This window comes from Muscardinus avellanarius (assembly GCF_963383645.1).
Source record: "Muscardinus avellanarius genome assembly, chromosome: 8".
In the NCBI taxonomy this organism is placed as follows: domain Eukaryota; kingdom Metazoa; phylum Chordata; class Mammalia; order Rodentia; family Gliridae; genus Muscardinus; species Muscardinus avellanarius.
This window is the reverse complement of record NC_137794.1, coordinates 51,107,504-51,133,532: the sequence shown is the minus strand read 5'-3', so window position 1 is coordinate 51,133,532 and position 26,029 is coordinate 51,107,504. Positions and strand designations below refer to the sequence as shown.

The 26,029-nt window shown below is 36.7% G+C and overlaps 1 pseudogene across 1 annotated transcript in view; it reads left to right on the top strand.

Annotated features, from left to right (window-relative positions):
- Positions 1–25,241, top strand: part of LOC308266046 (mitogen-activated protein kinase 6-like) — a 41,084-nt pseudogene extending 15,843 nt beyond the window's left edge. The window contains exon 2 of the transcript in view: positions 23,478–25,241. The product of the transcript in view is annotated as a mitogen-activated protein kinase 6-like (transcript). The remainder of the gene's footprint in view (positions 1–23,477) is intronic.
- Positions 25,242–26,029: the final 788 nt, after the last annotated feature.

The window sequence follows — 26,029 nt, the reverse complement described above, 5'->3', positions numbered from 1 at the left end:
TGGAAGGGGGATTTTTGGTTGCTCAGGAAAATGGATGAAAGTGAGTCATACTAGAGCATGTTGTAAAATTTCAGAGCATTTGAAAATGTGAAAATATCCTTCAAACACTCAGAAAAATAGTCAGGAGTAGATGTAGGTTCATACAAAGGATCCAGAATACCAATGCCACAGGCCATGGAAACACTGGAGACTACAAAATATTAGTTTAATAAATATCAGAATGAAATCTAAAAATCTCAAAAATTAGTTTGGACACGGTTGTGCATGCTTGCAAATCCCAGTACTTGGGAGGCTGAGACAGGAGGATCACAAGTTTGCTGGCCAGCCTCAGCAACTTATTGGGATCCTGTTTCAAAACAAAGAACAAAATAGGGCTGAGGGTGTAGCTCAGAGGTAGAATTTCCTTGTGTTCCATTCCCAGTACTACTAAAAAAAAAAAAAAAAAAAAAAAAGGTCTCAAAAATTTAACTTCTATGCATCTTTTCTCAAGATATTACTCCATGAAATGAGATACTACAACTAAAAAAAGACCTGGGTCCAGAAAACAGAGATCCAGTGTAGGAGTTAAAATAAGGGAATTACTGGATTATAGTAAAGGGAGGTTTCAGAGTGGCAACGCTGCAGTTATCCTGTTCCACCCCCAGAGAGCAGTCTGGTCTTCTGCCTGCTTAATGTATCAGTCCTTTTGGAGCAGGTCTGAATTTCCAGTAAGAGATGTTCCTAACAAGAAACCGAAAGATGTTTAACTATATTGAGAAGACACTGGCACATTTAAGGGAGAATTTGTGATTAAATTCATAACAAAAAAATTAAGCAAATGAAACTCCAAGAGAGAAACTGTTGAGAAAGGAAACACATCATATTGTGAATCTATAAGGAAAATCACTTACCTAACACTATATAGACTGATCCAACCAAAATCACAGGATATTTATTTTTAAAGGATGATGATTTTGAAGTGTATGGACATAGCAAGGGAGAAAGAGATTTAAATATTCTTCTTCTTTTGTGAGACAGTAATAGTTAATGCCTAAAATTCAAAGTTCAAGCAGTGGCAATATATTCATGTTATTTAGAGAAGCAGTGGCAATATATTCATGTTATTTAGAGATAAGGATGAATACCAGAAGATTCATCTAAAAGAGCAGTAAGTGTCTGGCTCTGGAGATCAAGAAAGGGAAGTGAGAGGGAGCCTAAAATTAGATGGAAGTGTGAAATAAGGCAGGAGTCTTAGAGAAATACGTTTTAGGACTAAATGAGAGAGATGCAACTAAAATATATGAGACGGGGCAATCGATTGAATAAGAAAGCAGAAAGAGAATGATGGGTTTCAGCCAGGGTAACTGAGAGTACAGAGAAGTCACTAACAAAATTATAAAATAGAAGAAAGATATGAGTTACAGTGGGGGCAGATAAGGGGAGAGAATCGTGCCTAAAGAATTTCAGTACTTTGCAAATAAAGACCCAACTTCCAGCCCTGATTCTGCACTTTGTACCTGTGGACTTGAGTGCACATCTTAACCTCCATGGGCTGAAGTGTTTTTACCTGTTCAGTAAAACAACAATAGAGGACGACAGTGTCCACCTTATACACTGTCACTTGCTGCATTTGAATAGTCAGGACAGTACTTAGGACAGAAAGCACTAAATATGTGTTTATTAGTCCTATTATAGTAAACTTGTGCCCATTTTACATCTAAAGTTTTGATAAGTACCCGTTATTAAGTGCGTCATTTGAGGTTCCAGTGGACTATTCAGGAAAAGGATTAGGATAAGAAGTTAGAAATATACTTTTGAAGCTGGGCGTGATGCTGTACACCTGTGATCCCAGTAATTGTGAAGCTGAAATGGAAATAACACAGGATCGAGGAAGGCCTTTGTAACACAGAGATTCTCAAAAACCTAATGAGTTCCTGGCCGGGCGTGGTGGTGCACGCTTGTAATCCCCGCGCTTGGGAGGCGGAGACAGGAGGATCACACAGGTTCAAAGCCAGCCGCGCTGGCTTATGAGACCCTGTTTCCAAATAAAAATATAAAAAAGTAGGTCTGGGAGTGTAGCCCGGAGGTAGAAGGGCTTCCAGGAACCCCAGTACCACCAAAAAAAAAAAAAAAAAAAAAAAAACCACCTAATGAGTTCCTATTTCAAACTAAAAAATCAAAAGTGCTAGGTGTATAGCTTGGAGGAAGAATGCCCCTAAGTTCAATCCCCAGTAGCACCCACACAAAAGCATAAATAAATAAAATTCTAATATAAAGTCAGGATTGATATAAACCTCTGAGTTGTTTGACTGAAGACAATTATTAAAGTAGGGAGAATGAATTAGATTGTTTAAAAATAGAAAAGAGGGGATTAAAGATGACAGAAAACAGGGTGACAGTGCATTTTGGTTGCTCTGAGACTCAGAACTCACCCAGCCAGAAAACTGCTTTTTGGTAAGAGAAGAAAAGCAGTCAGAACTCAACAGAAGAAACACAGCTGATACATGGTGGAGTTGGAGGCAGCACAGAGAGCAGAGAACTAAAAAGGGCTCCACACGTCTCACCTGGTGAGCAGAGAGCAGAGAGTAGAGGCGGTGCCTTCTTGGTGAGCCGGTGCCAGCGCTAGAAGCTGCCAGGACCCGGCAGCTATCAGAGATCAATTCCAGCAAAGAAGAAGCAGAATCCTGTTGAGCCAGTGACTATAGAAAACTATTATCAAAAGAAACTGCACTCTTCTCTCTATGCTGAAATACCTCCAGACTCAACTTCCCAGATCACCCAGAAAAGTGATATGGCTGCAGTTGAACTCATTTCTGCCTACAGGAAGCTGAGGAGCACTCATCAAGACTATGAGTTTACAAAGTATCCTAGTGGGAACTGCATGGCCAACAGGGTCTTGTATGGCAAAGAATAGACCAGCAGAGTCTGTGAGTTTGAAAGTCATTCCTGCTGAGGTAGGGGTAGGGGCTACATAAGGTCAAACACAACAGCAATATGAATTGGCAGACATTCCCTAGAGATATTTGGGCGAGAGGCACTGAAGGACAGCAGTTTGCTGTGCCCCTACAGAGTCTCCAGCAATCACCACAGGACCACCAGCAGTGGTGACTGTGGATTGTAATAACTTAGCCAACCGTGTGGCAGGCTTGGAAGGCTACAAACTCCTGCCTGGTGGTGTTTAGTTGCTACAAGCACCAAGGCCAGAGGCCACAAAAGTCTCACATGATCACAGTCACTCAGAGCAGCAGTAGTGTCCCTGGGGTTAAACAACTAAGCCACCCAAGCCCTAGGCTCAGAATTGTATAACCTTTCTCTGCTAGAGGTTGGCCCTGAAATCATGGAGGCCAGGGGCCAGCCAGGCTTCATGTGATCACAGCTACAGGCTGGAGACTCAATACTCTCTCTGCCAGGAGAGTATGGGCCTGACAGGCATAGATACCAGTGATGCCAGTGTTCTACAAGATCATAGTCGGCAAATCAGTGGTGATGTCCCTGGATCATCGAAGCTTAGCCAGCTGGGCCATAAGTGAGGAGTTTAGAAATCTCTTGTCTTGATGAGCTTAGAGCCAGTGGCCACTGATGCCACAAGTCAGCCCTTTGCAGGGTTTCAAAGGTTCACAACCAGCCGAGCAGTGGTGGTACCTGTGGGGCATTAAATTTGATCCAGCAGCTGCAGGCTCTAACATCATAGTCTCCGCCCTACAGAGTTTTGGCCTAGAGATCATGGTGACCGACAGCCAATTAAAGGCTGCTATCTGCCTCAACTAAGAACTGTATCTTATTAAAGATGTTTTGGAGAACAAACTCAAAAGTTTGGTTTTAAGCCGGGCATGGTGGTACACACTTGTAATCCCAGCATTTGGGAGGCTGAGACAGGAAGATTGGGGTTTGTGATCAGCCTCAGCTACCTGAGTACATTTTTATATCCAGTAACAGACCATGGAGAACAGTTTGGCTTGATAGACAGGATATGAAATCACTGGATGTTGGTTGCAAAAAAAAAAAAAAAAAGTAGGAGCACACTATACGTTTTATTGAATGTCCAGTCTCTCTATAACCCAAAAACATTGGTCTGTGTATTTGAGGAATATAGAAATAGTTTCAAAAATGCAACAAAATCAAAGATCATCCCTGGAGTAGATTGACACAGTTATAACTTAATACAAATTGTAATCTTTTACTAATTCTTTTTTTTTTCATTATTGGGGATGGAACCTAGGGGAATTCTACCTCTAAGCTACACCTCCAGCCCTATTTTTCATTTTTTATTTTGAAACAGGGTCTCACTGAGCTGCAAAGGGCCTCACTAAGTAGCTGCAAACCACGATTTTCCTGACTTAGCCACCACACCCGCTACTAATTTTTATGACAGTCACAATCCTGTCCAAATTAACATGTTAGTCTCCCTTCCTCTTTGAGAATTTCAAGTTTCTTAAGTAAAAAGTATGATAATATTTCTGTACTTTGATTTGGGTGTGGTGGCACACGCTTGCAATTCCAGCATTTGGGAGGCTGAGACAAGAGGATTGTGGTCCACAGACAGCCTCAGCTACTTAGAGAGACCCTGCAACTCAGTGAGACCCTATTTCAAAATAAAGAATAGAAAAAAAGGACTAGGGGTGTACCTCAGAGGTAGAATGCCCCTGTGTTCTATTCCTAGTACCACAAAAAAATTTCTGTACTTTAAAGAATTTGTATGCAGAAAATCCAATGCAATGCACAGGATATCTATTATACCCTCCAAAGTGTCTGTGTAATCACAACACTAGGCTTTGAAATTGTGTCTTCAGAAGTGGGAAAGGGAAAAATAAAACATATTGTGTTACCTACACTGTGTGTCACATAAAAAATGTACCAATCTAGAACAAGAGAGATACAAACAGAAATGGAGGTGTTTGAAATGGCTACATTGCTTACCAAAACACTAAGTTCTACACTTAACTGTTTGGAGAAAATCACAGCATAACATGAAGTGTGGAGGCTAGTCTCCATTTTATGCTCTAACTTGAACTCTACTGGGAGGATAGGAATTCAGCTGGTTTAAGGTACATTGATCAGGGCTAACCCAATACTCAGAATTAATGAATGAGTCTTAAATTTTTACATGTGGAAGAGAGGCAGCCCAGCTTAAGTTAGTCAACAGAATCAGAGCAGAATTCGGTAACAGGCAATATTTTATGTACTATGAAAAGTTTTACAGCAAGGAATGAATTGCTTCAATCCAGTAAGACACGTGTTCATGGAGAAAGAGCTGTCACTGATGGTGAGAATATGTGTGTAATAGGACTTCAGCCAACATTCAAAGCATCAGTTTTCTTTCCCATTAAATAAGGATAATACTCCCAGGGCTATTGTGAAGAACAACTAATTAAACATATAAAATATGCACACACTGGGTCTGGCATATAGTTAGAACTCAATAAATCTTAGTAATTTTATTTTTCTCTGAATGGAAAAGACTAACTGGTCCTAGACAAATGACTAAAAACCTGATCTTTGTCTACATAAAAGCAGAGACAGCTCTCCCTTGTACGTATCAACCCTCTTTCATTCTGTTATGGCTAGAGAGGAGGTCTGTTGACCCTGATAGCTTTAATCTCCACAGCCATTTGTAGTAGATGAAGACTGAAAAAGGCAATCTTGGTCAAATGCCAGATGCTCTTGGATGCTCAGTTGATATTAATTAATCCTCAGTAGCAGGGTTTTGGCAGCAGATCTTGAGTAGTGTGACCTTTCATGCTGGATCAAATTATACTCAGATGATTCCTTTTCTCAGCCAAGCCCTTTAGAACCTTCCTAGGCTTTTGGCAGAATTCCACGCATAGTATAGTTTCCTGAGGATTCTGCAGTTGGCACCTTAAATATGCCAATGTTTAATAAGTTGGATGTTAGACATTCTATATTCAACTTGGGTAATGAGAGGTATCCAAATAGACATTGTAAAGAGGTACCAGTTCTCTTCAGAGTTTTGTGGATGCTATAGAGGGTGGCTTGAGGAAAGTCTCCTGCCTCCCACCTCCAGTCACTCACAAGGCCTGTGGGTATTCAGCATGACTTCTCACCATGACAAGGGTTATTTCTGGCACAACTGCTTCTGTCAGAGGATAAGAAGCTTAAGTTAGTGCCTTGAGTAGTATCAGATTTACATTAGGTTTTGGTCCCCCCTCACTTTTTCTCCAGCTGTTTATAAAAGGGCTTCTTACGTGATCTTGTTCTATATTTGGAATGAAGGCAGCATGAATTAGTCACAAAGCAGGAACATAGGGCTGACATTCCCAGCCCTGCCTGGACCTCTTTCTGCAGGGGGTGACAGTGTCCATGCCATGACCGTGGTACAGGATCCTTAAAAGGAATGGGACACCGTGCATGTAGGCGCGCACTTGTAATCCCAGCATTTGGGAGGATGAGACAGGAGGACCGTGGTTCGCAGCCAGCCTCAGCTACTTAGTGAGGCCCTTTGCAACTCAGTGAGACACTGTTTCAAAATAAAGAATAAAATAAAGAATTAAAAAAATAGGGCTGAAGGTGTAGCTCAGAGGTAGAATGCCCCTGGGTTCCATCCGCAGTAACCGCAAAAATAAATAAACAAATAAAAATTTAAAAAAGGAATGGGATTACAACCGACAACATTCTTATCATCTTTTTTTAAAGATCTACAACTGCATTTTTTGTTGCTGTTGTATCTGGTGCTTAATGTAATTTAAAAATCGAAGCTGAGCATAGTGGCACAAGCTTTTAATCTTAGTACTTGGATCCTGAGACAGAAGGATCTCAAGTTCATGGCCGGTCTCAGCTACTTAGTGAGGTTTTCCACAACTTAGTGATCCCCTGTTTCAAAATAAAGAATAAAAATGTATCTCGGAGGTAGAATGTCCCTGAGTTCAATCCCTAGCATCACAAAAAAAGAAAAAAAAAAATGACCACAAACCTGGACATGGTGGTGCATGCCTGTAATCCCATTGCTTGGGCGGTTGAGACAGGAAGATTACAAATTCAAAGCCAGCTTCAGGAATTTAGCAAGGCCCTCAGCAACCTAGTAAGAGCCTTTTTTTTTTTTTAAGTAAATTAGCTGGGCATGGTGGCACACGCTTGTAATCCCCACACTTGGGAGGCGGAGACAGGAGGATTGCGCAGGTTCAAAGCCAGCTTAACAGACCCTGTTTCCATATAAAAATATAAAAAATAGGTCTGGGAGTGTAGCCCAGAGGTAGAAGGGTTTCCAGGAACCACAGTACCACACACACACACACACACACAAATTAAATAAATAAATAAATAAATAAATAAATAAATAAAATTAAATAGTAATGAGGATGTCGCTTAAAGACAGAATGTCCCTAGGTTTAATCCTCAGCACAATAAATAATAAATAAATAAATAAATAAAACTATTATGAAGATGATCCTCAGGAATTTGTTAGAAATAGTTATAATTTTGTATTTGGAGATACTGTTGCTACTGTTAATGCTACTTCTTTCTGGATCCACATAGCCCTAGCTATAAATATGTTGAAATCATCAATTAATTTATATCTTTTTTTTTTTTTTGGTAGTACTGGGGACTTGAAACCCAGAAGCATTCTACCTCTGAGCTACATCCCCAGCTCTATTTTTTAGTCTTTTAAAAAATTTTTTGAAATGGTCTCACTGAGTTGCGAAGGGCCTCTCTAAGTAGCTGAGGCTGTCTGCAATCTTCAATCCTCAAGTGTCAGGCTCACAAATGCTGGAATTACAAGCGTGTGCTACCATGTCTGGCAACTTTTATCTTTTCTCCACCATATTTTAAGGTTTTTTTTATATATTGTTTTAAAATTTATTTATATTTTTGTGGATCATATTGAAAATAGCATACATTCAGATTGTGCTTGGTGCCCTCTCCCACCCCTACTTCCCCTTCCCTCCTCCCAACAATGAGTGTCCAGGTTAACATGCTACATTCATACTTTTACACATATTCGAATATAGCTCCTCAATTAATCAACCTCAGCCTTTTTCATCTCCTACCCTTCCCTTTCAGCTTTGCTGAGGTTTCTCCATTATCTGGAGTCCCTCTGGTATTCCTCATAGTCCCTAGTTTGGGTATATTAGAGAAAACATATGCCCCTTCTCTTTCTGTGTTAGGCTTATCTCACTTAACATAATGTTCTCCAGGTCTTTCCACCTCTTTGCGAATGACATGATTTTGTTCTTCTCTTTAGCTGAGTAGAATTCCACTGTGTGTATTCCCCATAATTTTGCAATCCAATCATCTGTTGATGGAGATCTAGGGTGGTTTCATATTTTGGCTATTATGAATTGTGCTGTTATGAACATGGGTATGCATATGTTGCTGTAGTTCTCTGATTTCAACCCCTTTGGAAAGATACCCAGAAGTGGTATAGCCAGATCATATGATGGATCCATTCCCAGTTTCCTAAGGAATCTCCACACTGATCTCCACAGTGTTTGAACTAGTTTGCACTCTCATCAAGAGTGGAAAATAGTTCCTATTTCCCCACATCCCCTCCAGCATTTGTTGTTATTTGATTTATTTATGCTTGCCACTCTGATTAGGGTTAGATGGAATCTCAGCGTAGTTTTGAATTGCATTTCCCTAATGGCTAATGATGCTGAACATCTTTTCATGTATCTATTGACCATTTTTTTTAATCTTCCCCCCATTCTGTAGGCTTTCTCTTTAGGTTCTTGATGGTTTCCTTTGATGAGAAGAAACTTTTTAGTGTGATGCCATCCCACTTGTTAATTCTTGGCTCAACTTCCAGCACTTTGGGGGTCTTGTTGAGAAAGTTACTGTCTGTGCCTATGTATTGTTTAAGTTTTTTTGTATATTTCTAGCACCTGAAATTATGACTGATACAGAATAAACTGTGCAATAAAGATTTGTTTAATGAGTGAATAATTATGTTATGAAACACAAATGATAGTAATATTGCCAAAAATTTATACTTAACCTGATGAAAATTTGCATTTTCACATATGTTTTCCTACCACCAATTTGCTCTTGGCTAGCTATGCCTTTCAGATAAACAAATTTCACAGAAAATCCTTCATTTATGTCATCTTCCCTTTTTTGTAAGCTTTATTACTGGAGCAGCTACAGCTGTTTCCACCTAACATTTAAACATTGAATAGAGAGTGTGGCATGTTTTAGACACATAAAAACATAATATTCTATTCTCTGACTTCTCTTCTTTGCCCATGCTATCAAATTGTCTAAGCACTCACCACATTTCACTTAGTTCATGTCTACTCTCATATTACTAGACTTCCTAAAGTCACCTTCTCTCTACAATAATTTGTTTTGTACGTAGCTGCCAAAATAATTTTCACCAAGCTGTGCTCAGGCCATAAACATCCTGCCTTCAAATATCCATTAACTTACATCTATTAATTAACTTGTAAACAGGGACTTGTATTTTATGCCAGTTGTTACACATTTTATTTTTAAGTCTCATCTCTTTATAATAAACTTCTTTGCACTACCACTATGGTCTGAATATATGTGTCCTCCCAAACTCCCATGTTGGAACTTAAGCTTCAAAATGATAATATTAAGAGGTAAGAGTATCAAGAGGTATGGCCTTTAGAGGAGATTAGGGCATGAGGGAAGAGATTGGCATATTTTGTGTATGAATTTATCCATAATCATCTCGAGATAAACAGTTTCTCTCCCATCCATCATGAAAGTTCAGGTCTTTGGAACCATGTTTATATTGCATATACTATATGCCTTATAGTTGTGAAAAAGACCCAGAAAATGTTTCAGGTCTTTGAAAGATGAACATTCCATTAAAACAGCAAATCATATGAGAAAATGAGAGGTGAAGTTGTTGGATAATTTTAATAAAACTATAAAATAAATATACTTAAGCTGATTTTAGAAATAATAGACTTCCTGTGACTCTCTCAGGAAAGAGGGAGAAAACAATAAAGCAGGGAGGAGGACCTACTCTGCTGCCTGCCAGACTCTCTGAGCTAGAACAGGGTGGGATGGAGGCATGAGTCTCCGAAGACAGGGGAAGCACCTGGGATGAGGTTGGTGGGTGAGCAATACACACACAAGGACAAATGCAGCAAAGTTACTTGCAGCATGAAATAGCTTCTGGAAGTGAGGGGTCAGAGCCTGTGGGAATTAAAAATAAAACATGAGAAGTCTATGCATGAAGTCTTGGAAAATCTCTCAGGACATCTTATAAAAAGTTGAATGTTTTCAAAATATATGATGATCTTTGGTTATCTCTAATACTTTTGCCTGTTTGAGTATGGTAGTTTGCCTCTAAAAACAGTCACCATTTCTTGAAGACTCCAAAATATTCACTGACTGTGCCCCATCAGTTACTGTTGGCCCACTAAATCAACAATTCATAAAGTTATTTTGAAATTGAGAAAGAATAATATTAATAGAATTTGTTAATTTGAAGAGGAATGTAAAATAAGAGAAAGTATTCAACCATGAAATGCTTCCAGAGTAACTTTTTCAAGTATTTCTATCATGATTAGAAATTTCTAATAGCATGAAGTTATAAACTGCCAAATCATTAAAAATATTTGGAGCAGATTTTGTGTAAAGCCAAGTAGTTCCCCACATCAAATTCTTTTTTATTATAATATTTTGTGGACTATCACTGGGAATATTTCAGGACAGAGAGTGAAAATGATCAAAAGTATCTTTCATATTCAGATCATAAGTATTAGAAAACATCTCCATGTACTTATAATTTGGAAATTATATATAAGAATCTCTTTAGTTGGTTAAAGGTAGATGTAAACTTCAATAATATTGTAGAGAATATGATAATCCAGGTGCCATGATGAATGTGGAAAATGCTTATGTATATTCTTTCTGTGTTTTAAAATTTTCAAGAAAAAAATGAAGCCAAATTTCAGTAGGCTCATAATGCCAAATGGTACGATCCCAAAAAAGTAGACAAGCAAAAAAATTAATTTAATATTATTTAATTGGGAATTTTTATACAAAGTATCTAACTTTTATTTTAATGACTATGATATATATTAGTCTTTTTATGCCCTTTTTCAGTTTTCATTTAATACATGCCAGTTACTCATTATAACAGAAAAATAAATTTTTCTCCATTATGTTTTGTGGTACTAGGGATTGAACGCTGGGGCATTCTACTTATGAGATATAACTTTCCCCCCATTTTATTTTTTATTTTGAAACAGAGTCTCTCCTTTCTTAGGTTGCTGAGGCTGGCCTCAAACCTGTAATCCTGCTGTCTCATCCTCCCAAGTACTGAGATGACCCGTGTGCACCAACACATCTGGCTTTCCATTCTTTTTTTTTTTTTTTTTTGCAGCACTAGGTATGGAACCCAGGAGCATTCTATCTCCAAGCTACACCCTCAGCCCTATTTTTATTTTGAAACAGGGTCTCACTGAGTTGCAGAAGGCCTTACTAAGCAGCTGAGGCTGTCTGCAAACCAAGATTCTCCTGCCTTAGTCTCTCAAGTACTGGAATTACAAGCATGTGCCACCACACTTGGCTCTCTCCGTTCTTAAGTATAGAATTTCTTATCAAATTAAATTTTCTATCCTAGTTGTACACAATTTTATTTTCTAAAAGATGATACATGTGCACTCTAAAGGATAAATATACAACTGATTTTTTTTTCTATTTAAATTCAGTATAACTGCTGGGTGTGGTGGCGCACGCTTGTAATCCCAGCATTCAGGAGGCTGAGACCTGGAGCATCAGGGTTTGCCGACAGCCTCAGCTACTTAGTGAGGCCCTCTGAAACTCAGTGAGACCCCGTTTCAAAAAAAAAAAAAAAAGTTGAACAGGGGGTGTAGCTCGGAGGTCGAATACCCCTGGGTTCTATCCCCAGACCCGCAAAAAAAAAAAAAAAAAAAAAAAAAAAAGAAATTCAGTATAACTAATTGTTAGTTTAAACACACTGAATATTTTTTCCTGGCTTATAGACGCTTGAAACTAGAAACATGGGTGCCAAAAGATGCATACTTCCCACAAAAACTAGCTAAATTTGCTTTTATAATTTTATTTTGTTAAAGTATATTTTATGGTCCAGAATGTGGTCTATATTGGTGAATATTCCATTTGTGTTGAAAAGAATGTATTTTCTACTTCTGTTGGATGAAGTAGTCTATAAATGTCAATTAGATCCAGATGATTGGTGGTGATATTTAGTTCAACTGTATTCTTACTGATTTTCTGTATTTGTTACCTGATAATAAATGGATGTAGAAATTCAGGTAAAATAATAGATCATCTCTTTTTCTAGAAGTTCTGTCATATGTCTTGTGTTGTTAGGTGCACCAAGGATTAACATAAGAATATTATTTATTCTTGAGGGATTCACTCTTTATCCTCACATAATGTCCCTCCTTATCCTTCATAATTTTTCTTGCTCTGATGTCTATTTTGTCCAAAATTAATATAACAATTCCATTTTTTTTTAGTTCCATGTTTAGGATGATATGTGGTGCAATAACTTGAAATCAGAGTCTCATACCTGCTAGGCAAGTGTTTTACCACTGAGCTCCAGACCTCTCTACATCCTCACTTTTTAATCTACATCTTTATATTTAAAATGTTTTTCTCTTAGGCAATGTATAGTTCCATTTATTCTTTTTTACCCACTCATGTAGTCTGTATTTTAATTGATATATTTGGATCATTCACATTTAATGTAATTAGTGATTTCATTGGTTTAGTACCTAGTATATTTGTTTTCTATCAGTTGCCATTGTTTTTTTTTGTTGTTGTTCTTTATTTATATGGTTTTCTACTTTTTTTTCTTCTATTGCTGGTTTTAATTGAGTGTATTATATGATTCTTTCCTCTTAGCTTAGATATATAATGCATATTTACAACTAATCCATGTCTACTTTTAAGTAACATTGTAGTGCTTGTATTCTATCCTCCCATCATTTAAAATGTAAATGTTATTCATTTCACTTACCTGTAAGCTCTAATCACTGAACATATTCTTTTTATTATTATTTTGAGCAAACTTTTATTTGTTAAATTAAGGATAAAGTACTTCTTTTACCTTCATTAACTTCTTATGTTCTTTTGTTATATAGTTATAATACATATCATATCATTATTATATATAGTATATATACTATATTACATAGTAATATAATATAATAATATGTAATTTTCCTTTTCTGTAAAGAACTTCTTACATTTCTTTAAAGGCATGTCTACTATTGGCAAATTTCCTCAATTTTTGCTTCTCAAAAAAAATGTTTCTTCTTCACTTCAAAGGATTTTTTTGCTGGATTTAGTATTCTAGGTTGGTGATTATTTTCCCCACATGTTAAACATTTAATTCCTTTCTTTCTCACTTGCATGGTTTCTAAAGAGAAGTCTGATATAATTATTTATATATATGTTAGATAACTTTTATCTCTTGGTTTTTTCAAAATTTTTCTTTATGCCTTCAGTTTACTAAAGTGTAAATATGATATGCTTAGACATGTGTTTTTGTATTTATCCTACTTAGTCTTCAGTGAGGTTTCTGGATCTTTAGTTTTGCATGTGTCATTAATTTTGGAAAATTCTAAGCCATTTTGAAGTAGAAAAATGTCAGACTGAGAAAATATCTTAAATCCAACAAGACAAGTTCTTATATGCAAAGAAGGACTACAAGATAGCAAATATTCTTACACAAAACCAGATACTTGAATTAAAAAATGAAATCTATAAAGTACTAACGAGGGGGAAACTTTCCATTAGAATTCTATAATTAGCTAAACTATAAATTAAGTGAGGCCACAATAAAATGTTGTCACAGACAAAATTTTTCAACTAATCTTAAAAGAATTACCAAAGGCAGTTCAGTTAAAAAAAAAAAGGAATACTGAATAAGAATGCAGAAAATAAAAGAATTCTGTATTTTGTGAGAAAATGTACAAATATATGTTTGCCAATAGAGTGGGCCATATATCTTGAGGAATCTCCTTCAGTGGAACACAGAAATCCTAAATATAAATCATAAAAAATTAAAACATATTCACTAAGCACAGTAGAGGGGTAAAAAAGATGATGATAGTGACTATAGATGACTTTGATTGTCCCAGGAATGTTTATTAATGTACTTGAATTTAATTGTTTACTGAACTAACACATAAGACCTAGATGTGGGGTGGGAATGTTACCCTATATGTAATATAGTCTTTTGGATCATGGCATTGTTGTTTCTATTTCTCACCTTTCCTCATATCCATGCCTTTTTCACATGGGATTTTGTTGTTACTGAAAGTAGAGAGATAATGTATTTCCATGTCCTGTTGAGTATGTTACTTTGGCCAATAGAATGTGGACAGGAGTAAAAATAATGTCCAATTCCTATGTTAAATGCACTATTTCCTTTAACCATCTTTTCCCAATATCAAGAAAATATTATGCCTCAAGTAATCCACTGGTCCCAGAAAAATGAGACACATGGAACAGACATAAATCAAGTTCAGTGAGGGTCAAGCCTAAAGGAGTTTGGAAGAGCCATTTAAGCAGCTCTATAAATGTGTAGACTTAAAAGAACTTCTTTTGAGAGATATTGAGTTTGGAATACATTTTTTAATATGCTACTATTGTAATACTTAACAAAAACAACTCCCCAAAGCTAGACATGCAGATTTTTCCTTTATATGGAGAAAAAGTAATAAAATAAATCACTTATAACTTTTAATAGACTAGGAGTAGAAGGGATTTTTATAAATTCATAAATTTTATTTACAAAATAAATAATCAGAAAAGAAAAATACAATAGCACTTAGGATACATAAAGGATAAAACTTTAAAGCATCTTTTATAGCAATGGATAGCATGAGGTGGATATTCAATACACCACATATCACCAATATCAAATGGGAGGACTGAGGCACAAGTTCTCTATATCATGCTCAGGCTTGATGATTAACTAGAATGATCCACAGTACTCAAACATGTTGTGGTGTTAAAACTTAGAGAAGTGAAAAATTAGAAGGAGTGAAGTCTAGGAGAAACCTAATTTCCCTCAGTCATAAGACTATTCTCCTTTTTGTCTTATGTTTCCGTGGCATGAGATACACCATTTCCTCCATTTCCACTCTTGATTGTTGGACCATGTATTCTTGATATAGGGTAGGAGATACCAGATGATCTCTTGTAGTCTATTGTTTCTCTCTCATCTAGATCTATCATCAATAAACAAATTCATCTTTCGTTTAGTCCATAACTCTGGATAATAAACTTTTCTATATTACTAGTTCATTCCTTGGTCATGAGTCCATTCCTGTAGTTCTTTTACCATGAAATAATTTTAAACAATGTGTTACAGAACACCATTATGGTAGATAAGGCATTTTTGAGCTGACAGATGGTGGTGCTGGCAAAAGTAACGTGGACAAGAAAAGAAAATCCATCTCCAAAACATTTGTCTATTTCAGTGAGGACCAATTTCTACCCTTCCATGATAGAACAGGTCCAATGTAATCAACATGCCACCAGATGGTTGGCTGTTGTTCTTGAGGACAGATGAAATATTGGGCTTTGTGTTGATCTCTGTTGTTGGATTCAGCACTCAAGAGTAGGGGTAACCAGGTCACCTTTAGTTAAGTCATTGTTAATTCTATGTATATCCTTTGTTCCTTTTAGCATAGCTACTTCTCCCTGCCCCAATTAGTCCATTATGCAAGTTGTAGGGTATCTGGGGAAATGGGCTGGATGGCATTCACAGAAAGTGTCATTTGCTTACCCAATTACTGAGTTCTTTCTTTGCAGTGGATGTTCTTTATTTACTGTTTAATTGAGACATGAACATCTTTAATCTTTATGTTGTTCTGAGTGATCCATCCACATAACATTTTCCAACACTTTCTTGTTAGTAATATTCCAATCCTGTTTCTTCCAAGCTCCTGTCTTCTAGCCAAATGGATATTTGGCTAGCAATCACACACACACACACACACACACACACACACACACACACACACATATATATATATATTATATTAGTTTATTATTATATAGTTTATTATATAGTTTATATTATATTAGTTTATTATATAATATATATAATATATTATATATATTATAATATATATATATTAGTCTATTCTTTCTCCCACATCTGGATCTATCATCAATAAACAAATTCATCTTTCATTTAGACCATAACTCTGGATAATAAACTTTTCTATATTACTAGTTCATTCCTTGGGCATGAGTCCATTCCTGTAGTTCTTTTACCGTGAAATATAATATATATATATATATATATATATATATATATATATATATATATATATATATATATACCAGTGTAGACCTATACTTTTCTCAATCCAGTAAAGTAGACAATCAAAACTACTACTTGAAGTGTTCTAAAATTTCTTTTGCCACTGCCCATTAGGTCAATTTTTCAGTTCTTTATTTTTAAGTCAGTGCTGAGTTGCTTTTCTTCTTTTTCAGTTAATTTGTCATGAGTAACTATACAAGGAGGATTGAAAAATTGGAGACTATGCAACAGAAATTAGTATCAAAGGAGACTAAGCTATCATTATTAATTTGAAATGTGCTTCAGTCTGGCTGTTGTATATCATCTCTATGATATTAAAATAGGAGGTTGCTACATGTACCCAGTTTTATTATTTATGAAAGAAAACTCATGGGTGCCCAGGTCATGATAAGAAGCTCAGGTAACATGATCACTAGTATCCCAAATTACATGTTTAATTTCTTCCAAAGTTCTGAATTAACCCAGAATTTATTTTTTTAAATGAGGAATCATTATTTACAAAAAAGGGGAGCATTGCTTTGCTTCAAAATCTTGGAGGTTTCTTCTAGAGTTCTCCTACCTACTGGTTCTTGGCATACAGATTCTGTTTTGCTGTGAGCACTTTGAGTATTACTAGATCTGACAAATCCCCAGGCCCAATAAGAAGAGCAGCTCACACTGCAGGCTGGATTTGTTACAGAGATTTCTGTTGCTTTGATCCTTACTTGAAACTGAGAGCCTTACAAATGACTTGGTAGTTCATTTAAAATATTATACTCAATTATTGACTCCCAAGTACAAAAAAGCACTGTGCTTTTTTTCCACGATAAGTAGCTTATAGGGAGAAATATCATGACATGCACCAGATCTCTGGCAAGTAATTTCTTTAATGTGTAGGACCTCTGGATTTTTTGTGATGTTTATTTCCTGATCTTTTAATTGCATGTGTCATTCTAAGGTACCTAAAGAACTTTTTATTTTTTGTTCTTCTTATATAATCAGCATGATATCATCAATATTTACATTAGTGTGCCGTAGACCAGATAGAATGTCAAGATGATAAAAATCTTAGGAGACTGTCTTATGGAAGAGAGGAGAATTGCTGGGATACAGAGACTACAGTGCAAAGTTCACTGTCAGCTTCAGCAGGTGAAAGCAAACAGCTTACAGTGCTCACAAATTTTATGATAAAAAAGCTCTAGCTAGGTCAAAAGCTGCATATATAAGTATGGAAATAATGTCAGTTTGCTCTGGTACAGCTATAACTGGGAAGGCTGCAATTGTAGTCACCGTCTGATTAAGTTCATCATAATTCATAGGAATTTTCTAATATTCATCTGACCACTACATACTACAAATAGGTGAGTTAATTAAGAGTGTGATAGGAATCACCACTTTTTCATTTTTCAAGGTTTTGATGGTTATGTTAATCTTTATAATTTATGTGATATTGCTTTTCATTTACTATTTCCTATGATAATGGTTCCAACTCTATTAGTCAAAAAGCCAATATTAGAATCCTGCAAATTTCAAAGAATATCTATTTCAATTATTTGTTAAAAATTGGAGATATAAACACAGAATATGTCTATAGGGTACCGGAGGGGTCACTATGGTTCAAACATAAGCTCCTTTTCCATCCATCTCCTTGCCATTTGTAAACCTTCACTTTAACTGATAGACTGGAATGACATTTTGGGTTCTTAAATAATTAGTTTTATTTCATAGACTATGTTAAATTATTTCTCAAATCTCAGAATTTCTGTCCCCCCACTATACAATCATTCTTTAAATAACATCAGATCTTTTGGAGGAAGTTTTGGTAGAAAATATGCAATATATACAATAGTAGCACTAATAAATCTTTCCTCCTAATAATTACAATAATTAAAAAGAGTCTTTCTTCAAAGGGTCCTTTTTTTTCCTTCAAAAAAGAGTGATATCAAATGTTTAGGCATGGAAATTGTGTGAGAAGTGATGGTTTGAGACTTCCGGGAAAATGGCGACCGAGAAAAGCGGGGCTTAAGAGCCCCGCTAACAACTAATCTCCATTACCACAAAATCAGCGCCTTTCATAGCCAGAAAACACCATCACCAGAGAAACAAAAAAATCACCAGGCTCCAGAGAGAAAGCGGACTGAGAACAGAGCTCAGAGCCACAGAGGAGATAACTGGCCTCACGCCCGAGGCCACGGCAGCAGTGCCATACTGCCGGCGGCAGCGGCGACTTCACCGGACGGCTACAGCAAGCCGAGGTGAGCCGCTGCGGAACAGCCAGGCGAGATTTCTCAGCGCAGGTAAAATCTAAAGCTCCCAGTAGCTGAGCTCAGCACACGCTGCAGGGATTCAGAGTGGAAATCAAAACCAAGAAGAAATACGCCAGCCTCATGGCCAAGGGTGTAGGAGCGGCGCCATATTGCCACCGGCGGCAGCAGCAGAGAATTCACTGAATCCAGTACAGCTACATCTGCGTACTCAAGAGCAGTGAGTCAAATGGCGGGCCCCAGAGGAGAAATCCCAGTACTGTACTCCCTGGGACTTGACCCAGTGGGGGAGGGGCGGTGGCAGAGATATCACACCATAGGAGAACATGCAACCTGGCACCCCCCACAGTCTAAAGCAGCCTCTATCGACTCTCTGGGTCAGAGACTCTGTGATACAACCCAGTAAAGGAGTAGTGGAATCTGAGATACTACAGACTAGAGATCCAGAATACCTTAAGTGAAGTCATAGTGACCCAAGGGAAGAACCCAGAGAAGGCACAAACTCCCAAAATCATGGGAAAGAGGAATAATACTGGAGCAATGAATGCCCACAACCCCACAACATCAGAACCCAATAAAACAGAAAATCAGAGATTTCTAGAAGATCAAATCAGGAAAATAACTGTAGAAATAATAGAGGTGCTTCGAAAAGAACTCAGAGAGAGCCAAAAAGACATAAAGGATGCAATTAATGAAGTAAAGGCCTCAATTCAAAGTACAAACAACCGATTAGACCACATGGAGAATAGAATCTCGCTCCTAGAAGATGATCATTCCAAAAATGAACGCATAGTTTCTAATCTAGGAAAAAATATCCAACAGCAGGAATCTGATATTGAAGAAATATGGGCCCATTTTAAGAGAGCTAACCTAAGAATAATTGGAATAGAGGAGGGAAAAGAAAGTGAAACCAAAGGGATCAACAATCTCTTCAAGGAAGTAATAGCAGAAAATTTTCCAAACATAGAGCAAGAGGTTGATACACAGATCCAGGAAACTTATAGAACTCCCTTTAGACAGGATCGGAGAAGAGGATCCCCATGCCACATAATTGTCAAAATGACCAATGTGGAAGCCAAGCAGAGAATCTTAAAGGCAACAAAAACAAAGGGCCAAGTGACATTCAGAGGCAAACCAATTAGAATCACTCCAGACTTCCCAAACCAAGTCATGAGAGCCAGAAGGGCTTGGAGTAACATATTCCAAACTCTGAAAGAAAACAACTTCCAGCCAAAGATTTCCTACCCAGCAAAACTTTCTATCAAATTAGATGGAGAAATAAGAAGCTTCCATGACAAACAGAAACTGAAGGAATTTATGTCTTCAAAACCAGCACTAGAGAAAATACTCAAAGAGATTAACTACAAAGAAGAAATAGGTAACACACACCAGAACCAGAGAAACAAGAGTTTCCATCCAACAGACAACTAAGATTGGTTATCTGTGGAGATTCATTATTTATGTTAGTCTTTTACCTATCTCTAAATGGTATTGTTTGCCTTTATTGTTGTTAATTTTTAGGATTTCTAGTTGGAATATTAATATACCTTCAGATATAGCATTTGGAAATATTTTATCCCATTCTATTAGTAACTGTTAACTCTGTTTACATTGTCTTTGGATATACAATATTTATTTTTTATTTTTTAGGGAGTTTGTATACTCTTCTGTTGCCTGTGCCATTGAAATCATATCTAAGAAATCACTGCCAATTTCAATGTTGTGAGGTTTTATGACCCGGATTTTCTCCTAAAAGTTTATAGTCTTAAGATTTCTATTTAGGTCTTTTCTCTATTTTGAGTTAATATTTGTATATGGGATTAGGTAAGGGTCCAACTTTATTCTTTTCCATGTAATTATTATGTTTCAACAATATTTAGTTAAAAGATTATTATTTCCACCACCAAATGTTCGTGAAAATCTTGTCAAAAATAACTTGACAATATAGGGAAGAATTTAGCTCTAGGCTTTTATTTAACTCCAATGGTTTATATATCTGCCTTTAGAATAGTACTACACTGTTTCAATTATTGTAGCTTTATATGGTTTGAAATCAGAAAATATATATCTTCTAGCTTTGTTCTTTTTCAAGATCGTTTTGGGTATCTAGAGTCCATTTTCTATATTAGGATTGATTTTTTTTCTGAAAAATAAATATATAAATATATGATAGTTTCACCTAAAAAAATAGAAAAAAATATTCTCTGGTAAGAAAGAAAGTAAAAAGAAATATTGAAATGTTATCTTTAAGTCATCAAAAGCTTGGTATCAGACAAATGAAACTGTTATGTGAGATTATCATTTTTAATTTTGGATAAATTGCTATAATACTAGATGTCAACCACTAAGCCAAGCATGGGAGGGAGGGATGGGGAGAGAATGGGGTGGGGATCGGGTGGGGGCTGACTGGGCGATGTGTACATGTATGTCTACAAAAGTTTGTATCCCACTATGATGTATGAATACAGTGCACCAATAAAAAAAAAAAGAAGTGATGGCTTTCCATCATGGCAATTCAAGTCAGAGTGTAGTTTATGAAAACTAGGAGGCTTTTTTCTGCTTACATATTAAGCAGCATTCAAGTAGTCTACATGTATATTTCATTCCTTAGGGTACTATGATACATTAGCCATTATCACCCGTTGTCATGTATCCAACTATTCTGGGTGCTCATTATGCCTTTGGCAGTGAAGTGCTAGGTTTTAGTATGTTACGTTAGAATCCTAAATATAATAAGGGATCCTATCTGCATGCCAAAATTCCCAAAACCATACTGGATATATGGTATAGAAATTAAAGTCACTACAGATTGTGTGTGTGTGTGTGTGTGTGTGTGTGTGTGTGTGTGTGTATGCTAGGCAATAACTCTACCACTAAGCCACACTCCTATTCTAATTTTTTGAAATTTATTTTTGAGAAAGACTCTTTTTAAGTTGTCCAAGCTGGCCTTAAACTTTTGATCCTATTGTCTCAGCCTCATGAGTTTCTGGGATCACAGTCCTGCCCCAATACAGTTGGCCAACACAGATATTTTGGAGGATACTCTCATTAATATATTGCTCAATGCCTTAGTGAGAGTACTGTCTTCTAGGATGGAGTTGAGGTGTGTGTGTGTGTGTGTGTGTGTGTGTGTGTGTGTGTGTGTGTGTAGATTATACTTCATAAGTTCACTCCAACATGGTTATCTTATTAAGTCTTTATAATCCTTTTTCTACATCATACTAGGGAAGTTTTGGCCTTTCAGCCTCATTAAACAAAGGTCAACATCGAATCTAACTCTTAGTTAAGCAACTGACTAAACTGTTAGAATAATTTATGGAGGCACAAGACAACACATTAAATCTAATATCTCTCCTAAGTATGTTCATATCAAATATTTTCTCTTGATAATAAAATTATAGTTGCCCTTCTTGGTATGATACCCTTAAAATCTACCTCCATAATATTCTCCAGGATTCTGCCAAATATATTAACAATATTTTACAATGCTTTTGTTGAATACATTACTTCTTTTTGGATCATACTTATATTTGATTGTATAGAGCAAATTGAGACTTGACTCTAGTTGTAGTTCTAGTGGTGAAGAGAAGTTGGGCAAAGTGTCTGTCCCAGATAGTCATTACGGGTTTCAAAAGCAAAAGAAGGCTATTCTCCTTACATAAGGGAGAGCAAGCTAATTTTCCTGACAAGGAAGGCTAAAAGAGGCTTAGTGTTTAAAGATTCTCAGTTCTGGATGAGTCTACTGAGGTATTCCCATTCTAAGTTTCAAGGTCACATACCATACCAAATAGTGCCATAAATTTTATATGACAAACTTGGTGAGGCTTCAAAATCACCTGCCTTGATTTTGATCTGCAATGCACACCATTAAAAACTGTATTTGACTTTTTTTGTTATCTATATTAAATTTTTCTGGTTCAAATTATTAGTATGCTCTGTGTCTCTTGACCAGATTCTGTTTCAGACTCGTTTTCTAAAACATTGGCTTGGAGAGAATGTACTTGCAGGGTCCAGTTAGAGATTAACATTAAGTGATCAGTGATGACATTGACTGCAGTAAGCACTAGATTATATTAGAGGGCACCAGAGTTCATACAGAAGAAAATCACAAACTTAGCTCATGTCACAGTATGAGGGCCATTGAGTTCCAAAAAATTCAGAAAAAAATCTGTCATTTTTTTAAGTTACAGGGCAGATATTTCTGGAAAAATTCTCTTTATCCTCTAGTCTCTTCTCATTCTACATTTGCTATTGACAGAACTGCAAGTCAGCTGGCAAAAAATAAAAATAGTTTGCAGAATTCAGATCCAGTATAACAAAATAAGAAAAAGACAGGTGGCTTTGGCTATGAGAGACAAATAAAAAGGGGCTTGAGGCAAACCCATAACTGGCTCAGATAAACATCTTAAATTGAAAGAAGTAAATCCAATTCTAACTTAAAAAATCATTGGTTGTTTTGTATTCATATTAAAAATTTTTTCATTTGTGTAGAAAAGGGGTAAAAAAGAAATTAACTGTCTTGTAATTATTTCTATTTGTATATTAATTGTGCTCTCAAAATAGTGATACATGTAAATCAGCATATATATTTCAGAAGTGCATAATTTTCTTAAATTTTATAGTCTATTTTTGTTGCCTTTGGTAGGTCCAGATTATGGACTATTAACATAAGTCCAGTGGGCTGAAGCCAAAATCTTTTAAGTTGATATGTTCATATGAGAGAATAAGGACTTAATGAGAAGTTAATTAAGTTGATTTTAGTTAAGTAAATTTAAAATTTAGAAGTTAATTTAGTTAAGTAAAGTTGGTTTTGTTCATTATTATTTAATGTGTGATGCTTTTTTGGTGGGCCAGTAGATAGACTCCTTAAACCCCTGATTTCCTTATCTGCACCACCATACCTGGCTTTTTCTTTTCTTTTTCTTTTTTCTTTTTTCCTTTTTTAAATTTTTATTTATAAGTGGAACATATTCAAAATGGTGTACATTTAGATTGTGGGGGCTCAAGTATATCCATTCTGGAAATGTACTGCACAGAGATCTCAAACCAGCTAGTTTTTTCATTAATACTGAAGACTTGGTGCTGAAGACAGGTGACTTTGGTCTCGCAAGGATCATGGATCCTCATCATTCCCATAAGGGTCATCTTTCTGAAGGTTTGGTTACTAAATGGTACAGATCTCCACGTCTTTTACTTTCTACTAATAATTATACTAAAGCCATTGACATGTGGGCTGCAGGCTGCATCTTTGCTGAAATGCTGACTGGTAAAACCCTCTTTGCAGGTGCACATGAACTTGAGCAGATGCAACTGATTTTAGAATCTATTCCTGTTGTACATGAAGAAGATCATCAGGAGCTTCTCAGCGTAATTCCAGTTTACATTAGAAGTGACATGACTGAGCCACACAAACCTTTAACTCAGCTGCTTCCAGGAATTAGTTGAGAAGCATTGGATTTCCTGGAACAAATCCTGACATTTAGCCCCATGGACCAGTTGACAGCAGAGGAAGCCCTCTCTCATCTGTACATGAGTATATATTCTTTCCCAATGGATGAGCCCATTTCCAGCCATCCTTTTCACACTGAAGATGAAGTGGATGATACTTTGCTTATGGATGAAACTCACAGTCACATTTATAACTGGGAAAGGTTCCACGACTGTCAGTTTTCGGAGCATGACTTGCCTCTGCATAACAACTTTGATATTAATGAAGTCCAGCTGGACCCCAGAGCACTGTCTGATGGCATGGACGAAGAAGAAGTACAAGTTGATCCTCGAAAATATTTGGATGGAGACCGAGAAAAGTATCTGGAGGATCCTGCTTTTGACACCAGTTACTCTACTGAGCCTTGTTGGCAGTCCCCAGATCATCACGAAAACAAGTACTGTGATCTGGAGTGTAGCCATATGTGTAACTACAAAGCAAGGTCGTCATCATTCTTAAGTAGCTTGGTTTGGAGAGAGAGTGAAGTTATCCATTACTATGAACCCAAACTTATTATAGTTCTTTCCATCTGGAAAGAACAGAGCAAAGAAAAAGCTGATAAGAAAGGCAAGCCAAAATGTGAAAGGAATGGGTTGGTAAAAGCCCAGATAGCACTAGAGGAAGCCTCACAGCAGCTGGCTGAAAAAGAGAAGGAAAAGAACCAGGGATTTGACTTCGATTCCTCTATTGCAGGAACTATTCAACTTAGTTCACAGCACGAGCCTGCTGATGTTGTTGGTAAATTAAGCAACTTGAATAGCTCAGTGTCCCAGCTAGAACTGAAAAGCTTGATTTCACAGTCAGTAAGCCAAGAGAAGCAGGGAAAGGGAATGGTGAACTTGGCTCAGCGGGAGGCCCTGTATACCAGCCTTCCTGGGACTGCCAGTTTGTGAGTGGCAGGGAGGAGTGCTTTCTCATCAGTCAGTTCTGCTGTGAGGTCAGGAAGGACGAGCAAGCTGAGAAGGAGAACACTTACACTAGTTACCTGGCCAAGTTCTTTAGCAGGAAGGAAGATACCGAAATGCTAGACACTGAGCTAGCAGACGACAGCAAGCTTGGGGAGAGAGGAAATGAGGAAGGCCTCCCCAACAGCAGTGGGGAGTTCCTCTTTAACAAGCAGCTGGAATCCATGGGCATCCCCCAGCTGCACAGTCCAGTGGGGTCACCACGTAAGTCCATTGAGGCCACATGAACACCTTCTGCTATGAAATCTTCCCCTCAAATTCTTCACAAAACATACAGCAGCATTCTGAAACATCTTAACTAAAACACTTGGCAGACATTTCTTTGTATTCATGAAATGTGTGTTGTCTCTTTTTTTATTACTAGTGTTTAAGTCATTTTTACTTGAATCAGATGGTGTCATTTAGTAAGGATTTTATTAGTTCTTGGTTTTTTAAATCCAGACTTTTTTTTTCTACATGAGATAGTTTTCATTTTAACTGGCATGTCATTTGCACACAAAAAATAGAGCAAAATAATGCAATGCAGGAGGAGACAGAAGAAATGCACTAAGACAAGTAAACATTCTCATAGAACAGTGATCTGTTCCACAGGAAACCAAAATCTTGCCTTGAAATTTACACAGCGAGACTGTACATAATTGCATAAAAATATCTATTTTTTCCTAAGACATTTTTCATTCGCTAATATTTTCAAGTTTTTCATACTGTACACATTTCTTAAAACACATGACACCAGCAGCAACTAAAATGAATGCCGAATTTGGTACACATGTGTTATCTACCTCAAGGTAACAAAAGTATGTGAGAACATTTACCACCCATAGCGCTTCACGGTATGCACTTCTATTTAGCCAGTGTTTATCTTAGTAAACTATTCTTAAGACTCACTCATTGTTTATAAATGTTCTGGTTCATTCTTTATATTAAAGTGTTAATACATCACGTCTTATTTATTTTAGCAAATCAGTATATTTTCTTTATTTAATTATGAACGTTAACTTAGTCTTAAAATTTATTTGCCATTACACTTCCCATTTGGCACTGTGGTTTGTTGCCTGCCTGGCTGAGCATATGATAGATACCAGCTCAT